The following is a 10958-nucleotide window of genomic DNA, read 5'->3' on the forward strand; positions in this document are numbered from 1 at the left end:
CAGAGGTAGCCACCTGGCCCTGGTCCATCTGCATCTGAAGCACCTGCAGGGCTTATTAAACATACAGGTTCCTGGGCCCCTTGACCTACTGGGTTAGAGTCTGACGGCAGGAAAGACCTGAGACTATGCATTTTAAATAAGCGCCTTCCCAAAGCCCTACCCCATTCGAGAACCTTTGTCTAAGGCAGAGAGGTTGCAAACTGTTGGTTCACAGTAAAAACAAGAAGACCTCTGCTAGTTTGAAAGATCTGGCAATGCCAAGCCTACTTTCCCTCATGGCACTGACTGGAGACCCTGGGACAGGGCTTAGGCTGTCTCTCCAGCTCCCCCATTCCCTGCCTGTTCTCTTCCTGTGGTTTCTGTGGACACTTTGAGTTTGTGACCACTGGTCAAAGGAGATGGCGGTGGTAATGTCTGTCAGTGCCAATGCCAGGTGACCAGGGCTTGACAAGCAAGGCGAATTCTGGTGCGCGACTCCTCCCTGTATGCAGGTGGCACTTTTGCCCTCCTTTGTAGAGCTCACGTAGGAGGCACAGGTTCACCCCTCCCCACCCTCCTACTGTCTGTCCTTTGGCAGCTGCTGCCACCTGTATTTTCTGAATGATCTGGAAATGAAATACGACCGTGTTCCAGGTCGAATACCCTCCCTGGCGTAAGATCAGTGTTTCTCAAAGCAGTTTACAGACCACCTGCACCAGATCCCCTAGGGGGAGCTTACAAAATGCAGATGCCTGTCTTCCACCCTAGACCTAGGGAATCAGAATCTCTGGGGTGGGGCCTGGGAATCTGCATTTTGAACACAGGCCCACAGGTGATTTTCATGAACCTGTGGGGACTGACAGTCCCCTGGTCTTCTGGAGAAAAGAGAGTGAATGTAGGTTCATTGAGGCCCTGGTCAAATAGGCCTCCTGGGACTTCGGCCTCCCTGAAAGAAGAGGGCCCTTTCCTCTGCCTGGCCAGAGCCTCTCCCACAGGTTCCTCGCTGCACCCCAGGGCAACAGGCACCCAGGGCTCAGCTCTTTATCAGATTTCATCTCCTGTCACTTTCAGAACCAGCTCATTATTCCTTTATTATTCCCATTCTCCTGCTTATCATTATTAATAATCACTCCAGACAGGCCAGGGTGCTGACAGCTCCCCCTTGTCCATTCTTTTTGTCTGTTTTAATCCTGCGTGCTTATCTGGCACTGACCTGATCTTTTCCCCATTTAATTAAGCAGTGCTGGTCAGTCCACTGTGGCCCATGTGGAGATGGGACTGATCAGCTCTCCCGATAGGCAGAGGAGTGATGGCCACCCTCCAGGAGGGGCACGAGGGAGTGGGCAGGAATCCCCGGAGCAGCCACATTGGGTCCAGAGGCCTGGGGAGCCAGGAGTGGCTGATAACCAGTACCCATTGAAAAGCAATGCTTCTCAAACCTCAGTAAGTTCCAGAATCACCAGGAGGGCCTACTAAAACCCAGATGACTGGGCCTCACCCTCAGTGCTCCTAATTCAGTAGGTTCGTCTGGGGAGCGGCCATGAATCTACATTCCTAATAAACACCCAGCTGGTGCTGCCACTGCCGGTGCAAGGACCACATTGTCACTGTGTTCGTGGGCCGACCTTGGCCTAGTGATGGACACTGGCCAGGCCAAAGGGGGTCTTGTTCTGATTGGATTAAAGAAGAGACCTCGGCAGAGGAAACTGATTACAGTCTTCAGGGACTGGGCCGGGGCTGCTCAGGACTACAAAGGGAAGGGAGGGATATGGATTCAACCTGTGGTTTTGAGAGACAACCCAGTCTTAGTGATGCTAGGAGCAGTGAAAGAGAGAAAGTAAAGATGCCTCCATGGTTTTGAGCAGCTGGGAATATGGTGGTGCTTGACAGAGATAAGTACCAAGGGAATCCAAGGGGGTGACGCACGGATACACTGAAGTTGGCACAAGCTACATAATCTGTCCGACCTAGTGAAAAATGAAAATGCAGGGCCCCTTGTTCAAAAATGATTAAGAATTTGAAATCATAGGCAGCAGAGCATGAAACCAAGCACAGGGCCCTTCTAAGTATAGGCTGTCTGCCCTGGCTGAGATTCAGGCAAAAGCAAGAGAGCCACAGAACAGACCACCACGTTGGCAGCCTGTCCATCACTCTTCCGTCTTTTTTTTTTTTTTTTTGAGACAGAATCTTGCCTCTGTCACCCAGGCTAGAGTGCAATGGCGCAATCTCAGCTCACTGCAACCTCCGCCTCCCAGGTTCAAGCAATTTTCCTGCCTCAGCCTCTTGAGTAGCTGGGATTACAGACGTGCACCACCACACCTGGCTAATTTTTTGTATTTTTAGTAGAGATGGGGTTTCACCATGTTGACCAAGCTGGTCTTGAACTTCTGACCTTGTGATCCACCCACCTCGGCCTCCCAAAGTGCTGAGATTACACGCATGAGACACTGTGCCCGGCCTCACTCTGCCATCTCTTGTGTGATTGGCACGTCCATTTCTGACGTCATAAGAGACAAAATGGAAAGTCATGGGGCTCAAGAGTCATCACTCAGAGTCTTATAGTGGAAGTGCTGCAAATAGGAAAACATAATGGGTAAAATCCTCAGAGGAGCTGCTGGCACGATCCAGGGAGGGGTGCCATCGTCATCATTCACACAAAGTCAACCACCTTCAGGAGAACAGAATCAGACTCTGTGAATGGAAGTTTATTTCTTTAAACTACCATTTACTGCACATTTACTCTGTTCCAGACACCGCACGAAGCCCTTTAATAGAGCACTTCATCCTTGCAAAAGCCCTGTGGAGTGTGTATTATTTTCCCCCTTGTGCAGATGAGGAAACTGAGGCAGAGAGAAGCACAGTAACTTGCCTAGTGAGTGAGAAAACCAACCCATTAGGCCCGAGCATGTATCTGGAGCTGGGAAATGCTGTCTGGGCCAGGCTGTCAGTACAAAGGACCACAGAGCTCCAGGCTGACACTGATGGGGCCGCCGTGGGATGGGAGCTGTGTGTGTGTGTGTGCGTCTGGGTGCTGCAGGAAAATGCACAGATACCCAAGTGCCAGCCAAAGATGGAAGGATTTATAGCAATTAAAATGTTTTGCCTGGGAGCTGTTTGGAGCCTTTTTTTTTGAAGCGAGAGTTTTCTGACTCCAAGGTGTTAACAGGCCCTCTAAATGGTTTTGTTTTTTAATTGCAGCAAATGACTGCACAGCCATTAGATTTTGCCTCTCTGCAGTTGTTTCTGAGTCCTTTCAGGCCTCCTCCTCCTATTTATTCTGTTTAATTCAGTCAGGTAGCTCCGGGGCAATGGAGATCAATACCTCTCTTTGATAGAAAAGAGTCAGGTTTGAAACCTAGAGATAAAACTGACACATTTTGTATAAATTTAATTAAAAATGCACCTTTAGTGGCTTGTTGCCAGCACAAAGCCGAGGGTCTGGTCTCTCTATCTGCCTCTCCCTCCCCCTTTCTCTCTCCCTCTCTCTCTTCCTCGGCTTCTCCCCTCTCTCCTTCGTTTCTTGTTCCTAATAGGGAGATCTCTATATCTGCCTCACTACAGTCTCGTTTCCTGAGTTTCGACCTGAAACTTCTGCGCTGAGGGACGATAAGGGAAGGGTGTGAAATCCTCAGCAGATCCGCTCTGGCCTCCTTGTTCTGGAGTAAGCCAGGGAGAGAGAGAAAAAGGGGGAAAAGGTGAGGGGATCAAAAGGCCCAGGCATGGCTTTGCTTTTCTTTTTAAAATGCTTTTTCTTTGGACCCCGCTGCCTGGAGGAACAGGGGCTATCCCAGCCTGGGGCCCGCAGCACCATGGCTTCCTGGATGCTCTCCCACCTACCTGCCATCGCAGCTGCACGCGGCGCCTCCGGGAGCCCTCAGTGGGGTGCAGCGACAGAGCCCGGCAGGTGCAGCAGCCGCCAGCCCCTCTCTCCGGTAACCCCAGGGCTGCTGCACACATTTGTCTTGTGTTTTACAATCCGCCCCTTCACCTCCTTCCCTGCTGTCTCTCCCCATTTCACTCTTCTCTATCCCATTTGGCTTTCCTCATTTTTCACTTGAGTGGGTTTCCTATCCCCGACTCCGCTCCGGCCTCACTCTGCTCAACACCAATAAAACACACTCAACACAGGTAGAACAAGGTGCCCAAGCTCGGCGTGACAAATGGCTCGCCTGGCCCTTGCTAAGTGTGGCTGTAAATTGCCCCTCCCGTTGGCCTGGCGTGGCCAGGGGCTGTGCTCAGCAGCCCGTCCGTGGGGGTGAGGGGGCCAGCAGCGGGCTTTAGACCTAGCATTTGGCCTGCCCCCAAGGCCTCTCCCAAGGTCCTGGCATCCAGGAGGGAGCGAGGTGGCTGGGTGGGAGGCAAGGGGCACCTGTGGCTTTGGCTGGAGCAGCTGGGCCATCTTCATTGATCGGGCCATAACTCCAGCATCTAGTATTTCCTGCACACCACCATGTGCCAGGCGCTGTGCTGAGGCTCCACAGCAAATGTGATTTAATCCTCACAGCAGCCTGCGAGGTGTAGGCACCATGACTACTCGTGTTTCACAGATGACAACCCTGAGGAAGGCTTAACAAGGTCACATAACTTGTCAAGGTCATCTGACTAGTAAGTGGCAGGCTGAGTCTATGCAGACCTCCCGGACTCTAAAATCTGGGCTTTGCATCCCATACCCTATGTGGGTGGCACCAGCCTGGGCACAATGGGAAGCAAGATGTCAGCTCCATGCTCCAGATGGGCATGATGTTGATTTCCTTCTCTACTTCATGAAGCTGCTCCTGCTGTGTCCCCACAGCCCATGGACAAGGGGGAACACACTTGAAGCTCCTTCTCCCCAGAACGAGTGATCAGAAGTGAGGAAGTCCATGCTCTTGCTTTTTTGCCTCTCTGGGAACAGCCAGGGTGCCCCCACCTTGGAGAAGCAGTGGGGCAGGGGGCTTGTCTGGCTCATTCTGTCACCAGGGGAGCCGCGGGGATTTGTGTTTTGGGGGACGGAGAGCCCAGGGCTTGCGAGTCTGTAACCTGGTCCCTGTGGGCATCTGGTAACATGGTAATGGGCACGTTCGAGCATCTCATCTTTTGCTCCGGGTGCCTTTAATCGCTGCCAATGAAAGTTGAGACTGAAGAGGAAAACAGCCTGAGCTGGGGCTGCTGGACTTCCTCTCTCTGCCTTCTTCCTCACTGGTAATTACAAACACCAGCCGCTTTGTGTCTAAAATGGCCAGGATAATTGAAACGGAATTTGGAATCAGGGCCCTGCAGGCAACACTTGTTGAAAGAAGAAATAAAGATCGGTTGGGTCACGTCTTTTGTAATTTGCGTTTAATAATCATACCAGGAGGTACGCACAAAGGGAGAGGCGGCATGTGAGCCAGCTCCCAGCCTGCCCGCACCCTCCCTGTGTCTGCGGGGAGGGAAGGAGGAACATGCGAGGGGTGGGCAGGGGTGGGTAGAGGGAGGAAGCACACAAGTTGGAGAAAGTTCTCTCCACGTGGCAGGGGCAGGAGAGGGGGTGCGGGTTGGGGTGGGCCGAGTTGCTAGCTGAGATGAAGGTGGTGTGAGAAACCTTTGTGCTGGGCGCCCTCACCCACTGTGCTCTGCACACCTGCCACTTGCCTCCATGCACATACCCCACGGGAGCTGAGGGTGACTGTGGCGTGAGGCTATAGGAGCCCAGGAGATGGACGCCGTGATTTCAGACATGCTGCAGAGAGACTCTTTGGATCAAGAGCTTGGAACACTGCCACTACTCAGTAATGCCAGCCCCAGAGCTAGGGTGGAGGGGGCTGCCCCGCAGGGTGTAGCTGCAGCTTCCAGGCTGTGGGCGTGCATGCTTTCATAGGTGCTCCGTGGGAGCCCTGCAGCCCACTATTATCCAGAATCACTGATACTCATGTTTGGGTCCTTAAGGAGTGTACCACTTTTACACAGACACACCCCCACTCTCCCGCCAACCCCCCGCACTAAGCACACCTAGAGCCGCACTCTCTCAACCACCAAAAACACTCCCCCCCTTCCCTTAGGATGCTGCCCCTTTCCGTCTGCAAGACTCCACAGAACTGAGATCTCAAGGGCTTCCCCGTGCCCACACATCATCACGGAGTGGGGGGCTGTCTTGGAAGTGGAGAGATGGTGTTACAGGCTGAATTGCACCCCTACCCCCATAATTCATATTGTTGATGCTCTAACCCCCAGTACCCCAGAATGTGACTATATTTGGAGACAGGGCCTTTAAAGAGGTAATTAAGTTAAAATGAGGTCATGGAGATGGGCCCTCATCCAATCTGACTGATGTCCTTATAAGAAGAGGAAATTCGCATACCCAAGGAGACATGAGGGCTGCATGTACACAGAGGAAAGACCGTGTGAGGACACAGCGAGAAGGCGGCCATCTGCAAGCCAAGAGAGGCCTCAGGAAAAACCAGCCCTGTCAACACCTTGATCTTGGACCTTTAGCCTTCAGAACTGTGAGAAAATACATTTCTGCTGTTAAAGGACCCATCTGTGGTGCTTTGTTAGGGCAGCCCTAGCAAACTAGTACAGAGAATGAGGTGCAGGGAGACACTGGCCTGGGATGCCTCTTGCCCTGCAGGCCCTTCCCTCTCTTGTCTGGACATGCATAATGTGTGCTTGAAATGCAGCAAAGAGAGGGGCCCTAGCTGCTTCCCTTCCTGGTGGGGCCAGAGCCTGAATGACCCAGGGAAGGGAACTTGCATGCTGGTCTTTACCCGTGGCTCTTTCTCCAAGGCCCAGGGCTGCTCACCACCAGGCCCTGGTCATAGGGTGCTAACAGCCCTGTGATGCCCAACTTCCATCTCTTCCTTCCATTCTTAAGCCTCTTCCCCTTTCGCCATTGATGAGAAAAAGTGTCCTGCCTTGGTGACACAAGGGGGCTCTCAGTCCTTGCATAAGCCAGAATCCTGACAACCAGGGACCTGGAATCTGGGAACCATCCAGTCAGTAATATTTCTGAACAAAGAACTACAGAAAGGGGGCATGAATGAAGAGCTTTTCAAAGTCTGGATGTTTGGTGTGCACAGTGTGACTTCCTCCCTGCCTAAGGCCTTGGCACAGGGCACACATCCCTTTCAGGGCAAGGCCTATGGACACAGCATCCCAGGTGGTTGGTGCAGCATACTGCTCCTGGGCTCTTGTAGGTGGATGGCTTAGACCATCAGAGGAGCAGACTCTGGGGAGCAGAGGTACCCCCGGGCTGGGGACAGAGGAGGAGCACAGCAGCAAAGGGTGGAAAGGGGGTAAACAGAGTCCTGGACTTTTAAGCTTGCAAGGGCTTTGTGGTGTTGGGGGGCGGGCGGGGAAATCACAAGCTGCTAACATTCCGGAGAACAGCCTCTGCCGCCAAGAGCTGATGGATACACTCTCGAATCTTTTCATTTTAGTTCCTCCATGCTGGGGCAGGAGGAAGGGGAAGTAGATGGTGATATCTCCACTGTACAGAGGAGAAAGTGGGGTTTAGAGAGGTTAAGTTCTCGCTCACAAATGCACAGCTTGAAAATGGCAGAGCTGTAACCCAGGGCTTCTAGACTCTCCATCCAGGCCTTTCCTTCTAGAACAGGGGCTGGCAAACTACAGCCCATGGGCCAAATCTGGCCCACTGCCCAACTTCATGTGGTCTGCGAGCTAAGAAAGGCTCACATTTTTCAATGATTGAGGAAAAAAAATCAAAAAATAATATTTCATGACAAGTGAAATTACATGGCATTCACATTTCTGTGTTCATAGTAGAGCTTTATTGGCATGGAGCCTCACCCATTGGTTTACCTTTGGTCCATGGGCTTCTGCGCCACAACAGCAGAGTTCAGCAGTCATGACAGAGACTGTAGAATCCTCAATACCTAAATATGCCTTTTCTGGGCTTTCATAGAAAGCATTTACCCACCTCTGCTTTAGGGTCACATAACTTGAGAGATGGGAGAGATCTTAGGCACCATCCAGTCTGAAAATTTCAATTCCCTCCCATTCTATCCACCTATTTCCCCCAAAAAGCAGGTAGACCCATTGCATCTAAACAGCTCCATTCCAAGGCTGTCCTCGGATCCCCGCCCCCCACCCAGCCTCCTCCCTGTTCTGCACTGTTCTCTGGAAGCCGGGCTCACGGCAGCCTGTCCTGGGGCTGGGATGAAGGACTTTGTACCTCTACATCTTTGCTCCATTATTGTCTGTTCCTGAGGCTCTTATGGGGCTCCTGTGGCACCAAGCTACCCATGTCCTTGGGCCTGGAAGCCCGCAGCCTGCAGGAGGCACCCATACCAGGGCCCAGAGGTGACCACTACCTGGGTGATTGGAGCGGGACGTGGTGAAACTTGGAGGTGTGCCCTGGGGTCACACTGTTTGGGTGAAAGCAGGTTCAAGTCCTGGTTCTGGGTAACTGCTGACTTGGGTGAGTCACTTCAACATTCTGTGCCTCAGTTTTCTCACTTGGAAAATGAAGAAAATAATAGCATCTATGCCATGGGATTGTGTGAGCATGAAATGGGTCAATGCACGTAAAGTGCTTGGAGTGGCACCTGGTGCACAGCATGTGCTCTATAAGTGACGATGATCATGATGATGATGGTGATGATGATGACTATTATAAAAAGCCCTGTTCTAGCCAGCTTATTATTTCAGGCCTACCGGACAGAAGCAGAGATTTCTACTGGACCTCCCCGCACAGAGATCCCACGGGCCCAAGGGCCTTCATGGGACCATCAGCTGCCAAAAAAAATTTTATAAGGCCGAGTCTTAGCCTGAGATTTTGTGCCAAATTTCCCCTGGAATCTGTGTCTGGGCTGAGGGTCAGGGGGATCAGAAGGCCAAGGCCATAGGCTAAGTGCTCTCTGTCTGGAGAAAGAGGTGCTATGAAACATAAGGGCAAGATGGCAGTGAAAATGAGTGAACTGTCAACACGCTTGAATCCCATAAATACCACAGGGAGCTAAGAAAGCAAGTTGCAAAAGAAGATAAACCACGTGGTGGCCATTTACACAGAAACGTGAAACATGCCAGGCAATTCCGTGTATTGTTTAGGATACATTGCTTTATGGTAAAAGTCTAAAGAAATATACAGGAATGGGCCGGGCGTGGTGGCTCACGCATGTAATCCGAGCATTTTGGGAGGCTAAGGTGGGCGGATCACTTGAGGTTAGGAGTTTGAGACCAGCCTGGCCAACATGGTGAAACCCCGTGTCTACTAAAATACAAAAATTAGCCAGGCATGGAGGCAGGCGCCTGTAATCTCAGCTACTCAGAAGGCTGAGACAGGAGAATCGCTTGAACCCAGGAGGTGGAGGTTGCAGTGAGCCAAGATCATGTCACTGCACTCCAGCCTGGGCTACAGAGCAAGACTCTGTCTCAAAAAAAAAAAAAAAAAAACAAAACTATACAGGGATGATGAACACTGAATTCATGAATTTCGGGTAGTGCTTCCCCCAGGTGGAGGGGAGGGGACTGACCTGGAGAGGGTCACACAACGTCCTTCACCTGAATTTGGGGGAAAAATGTATCCTGGAGGGTGAATGTGTGAGTCCTTCACATTATTCTAGAAACCTTTGTATAGGTCTTAAGTATTTTATAATATAAATATTTTTGATGTGGGCAAGGCTAATTTTGCAAACCTAATAGACTTTGGAGGCAGGGGTCTCAAAATTGTGCCAAGAAGCCCCAAAGATGGCCCAGTAGAGATGAACGCGTCCTGGTGGACGGTGTGCCCTGTGGCGTGCAGGCACTGCCTGATGCTCCAGCCCCTCATGCACGCCCGCCCTGCCCCGCCCCCGCTCACCTGCTCCTCTCCTGCCTTCCTCCCCCGCGCCTAGCGGTCCTTCCCCATCTGCTTGCTGTGTTGTTCCTTGCTCGGTAATATGTCCTCTCTGGGCTGTGGCATGGGCAGAGGCTCTGGTTACCCCTCCCTGGTGAGGCAGAGAGGCTTAGGAACATGTGTTTCTGGGAGGCAGACACCAGCTGGTTGGGGAGACATTTGCATATTCCACTGAGCCCCCCAGAGCCAAGCCAGGGTTGGGAGGAGGAGGCTGCGGCAGGACAGAGGGAGAGGGAAGGCTCTGGTCAGCTAGGGGTCAGATGGAACAGATTTCAGATTGGAGAGACAGATGGTTAAAGCACAGAAGAGGGAGGGGAGCGAATCGTGACTCCTATGTGAAGGAAGTCATTCGAGAGCCCTAAAATATCTTGTGTCTTTGCAGGGATCTTCGGTTATCAAAGCATTTTCCTATCTTTCACTTGATTCCTCACTGTAGTCCTGTGAAGTAGGTATGATCGTCAGCCCCATTTTACAGATGAGGAAGCTGAGACTCAGACGGCAGAGCTAGTGCATGGGGAAGTCTCTGGACTCCTGGTCCGGGAGTGTTCCTTTCACTCCACCTCAGAGCCAGCTGCAAGTGCTCTCTCCAAGTGCTTTTCTCACATTCTTCTGTCAGCCCATTCCAGTGGCGTTTCTGACCCCGCCATTCCATTGAAACTGCTCCCCTCTAGGTCACTAGTGACCCGCTTGATGCCAAGTCCAATGGTCACTTCTCTGTTTCCACCTTATTTTGCCTCTCTGCAGCATTCGTTGTTGTTGTTGTTGTTGTTGTTGTTGTTGTTGTTTGAGACAGGGTCTCGTTCTGTCACGCAGGCTGGAGTGCAGGGGTGCAATCTTGGCTCACTGCAGCCTTGAACTCCTGGGCTCAAGTGATCTTCCCATCTCAGCCTCCCAGATAGCTGAGACCACAGGCGCATGCCACCACACCCAGCTAATTCTCTGTAGCATTTGACACAGGTGACCACGGACCTCCCCTTCTTCCTGAAATGACCTTCTCCTTGGTTTCCATGACAACCCCTACTGTGGTTTCCCTCCACCTCCTTGGTTGCTCCTTCGCAGGCTCTGCTCCCTGTCTGAGTGCTGGGATGCCCAGGGTTCAGACCGCAGCTCTCTCTTCTCCCTCCCCTCTCTGTGCATCAACCTGAACGTCTCCTGGTCCAGTCCT

This window comes from Gorilla gorilla, chromosome 15 (genome assembly GCF_029281585.2).
Source record: "Gorilla gorilla gorilla isolate KB3781 chromosome 15, NHGRI_mGorGor1-v2.1_pri, whole genome shotgun sequence".
Lineage (NCBI taxonomy): Eukaryota > Metazoa > Chordata > Mammalia > Primates > Hominidae > Gorilla > Gorilla gorilla.